Raw genomic sequence first — 2,063 nt, 5'->3', positions numbered from 1 at the left:
CTGTCCCTTGTAAAAACTGTGTCCTCCATGGGAGTTGGGCCAGCGTCCCAGCGGAGATGCATGAAGAGAACAAGGTATTCCAGCAGCGTAAAGACGAAAGGTCCAGACAGACGGACTGTCTTTTGTGGGGTAATCACGTGGTTTTGCCCAAGAAAGGGAGGGAAATGTTCAAACGTTACCTACACTGTGCCCACCCAGGCATAGTAATGATGAAAGCTACAGTCAGACCCCTTGTGTAGTGGCTCGATATCGACTCAGATTTGGAGTCTTGCGTGCGCCAATGCACCACTTGCTCGCAACTGAGCAATGCACCCAAGGCACCCAAGTTTGTGGTCATGGCCCTCCAAACCGTGGTCTAGGATCCACGTTAACTTTGCTGGCCCATTTCTAGGCAAAATGTTCTTCGTTCTTGTGGATGTTTATTCGAACTGGATTGAGTCTGTAATAATGTCTGTAAGCACGTCCACTGCCACCCTCGAAAACCTACGAGCCACGCCCGGCCTGCCTGATGTCCTTTTTAGCGACAACGAGCCGTGCGTGCTTCACCAGCGCTGAATTCAAGCATTTAATGACACGCAATTGGATCAAGCACATCACATCTGCCCCGTTCAAGCCCGCATCCAGTGACCAGACAGAATGGTCAGTCCAAACCATCAAGCAAAGCTTGAAACACATGACAAAAGGCTCCCTGCAGACCCACCTGTCCCGAGTCCAGCTCAGCCACTGCTCCAGACACCATTCTCTCACCGGGGTTCCCCAGCTGAGCTGCTCCTGAAAAGGATGCTCAAAAGAAGGCTTTCTCTCGTTCACCCTGATCTCCATGATCACGTCGAGGGCAGGCGGCATCAACAAAGCATGTACCGTGATCGCACAGATTTGTCACGCAATACTGAAGTCAATGACCCTGTATTTTTACTCAACTATGGACATGGTTCCAAATAGCTTGCTGGCACTGTCATAGCCAAAGAAGGGAGGAGGGTGGTTCAGGTCAAACTCGCAAATGGATTAACTTGCAGAAAGCATTTGGACCAAACCAAACTGCGATTAACAGACAGCCACAAGCAACCAAATTCGACCCTCCGACACACACACAAGTAGCAACCAACATCATGGTTGACCACGAAACTGAACTCATCATCCCCAGCAGCCCAGCAAGGTCAGCTGCGCAGCAGCCCAGCGAAGAACCAACGAACTCACCTGCACCTGTATTTGTACCGAGACGATCGACTCGGGAACGAAAAGCCCCAGATCGCCTCAACTTGCAAATAAGTGTACTTTGACTTTGGGAGGGAGTGATGTGATGTATATAACTCTATGTAACCAGAATTCTACCACCAGCACAGGGCGTATCTGTTGGAGTCCCAAGGGATCCCAGGTTCCCTTGGGAGCACTGTATATAAGCAGACCTTCCATTTTGTACGTGCACTCTGAAGTTAGAATAAAGAGACAGGTCACACTTACTCACGTCTATCGTACTCAATCACATTACTTTTTCTGGACTTTACAGGTAAAATTTAGAATAAAGCTCCCTCCAAACTGTTCCAGCAAACGTTTCCAGTGCAAGTACAGCACAGGTTAGACACAGACTGCATTTCCCTCTAACTTGTCCCAGCCATTCCAGGGCAGATACAGCATCTGTTAGATGTAGAGAAAATCTCCCTCTATACTATTCCAGCGGATATTCGCGGGGCAGGTGCAGCACGGGTGAGATACAGAGTAAAGCTCCCTCTACACTGTCCCATCAAACACTCCCAGGACAGATAGAACACGGGTTAGAGACAGAGTAACGTTTCCTCTACACTGTCTCATTAACCATTCCCTGGGCAGGTACAACCAAGCTCATGGTCTACAGGGCTGTATTAATACCCGCCCTCCTGTATGGCTCAGAGACATGGACAATGTACAGTAGACACTTTTTCTCGCTGGAGATATATCACCAACGATGTCTCCGCAAAATCCTACAAATCACCTGGCAGTACAGGCACACCAACATCGGCGTCCTCGTTCAGGCTAACGTCTCCAGCATTGAACCACTGACCACACTCGATTAGCTCCGCGACGCA

This window comes from Pristiophorus japonicus, chromosome 23 (assembly GCF_044704955.1).
Source record: "Pristiophorus japonicus isolate sPriJap1 chromosome 23, sPriJap1.hap1, whole genome shotgun sequence".
Lineage (NCBI taxonomy): Eukaryota > Metazoa > Chordata > Chondrichthyes > Pristiophoridae > Pristiophorus > Pristiophorus japonicus.
Note: the sequence above shows the minus strand (reverse complement) of the source record.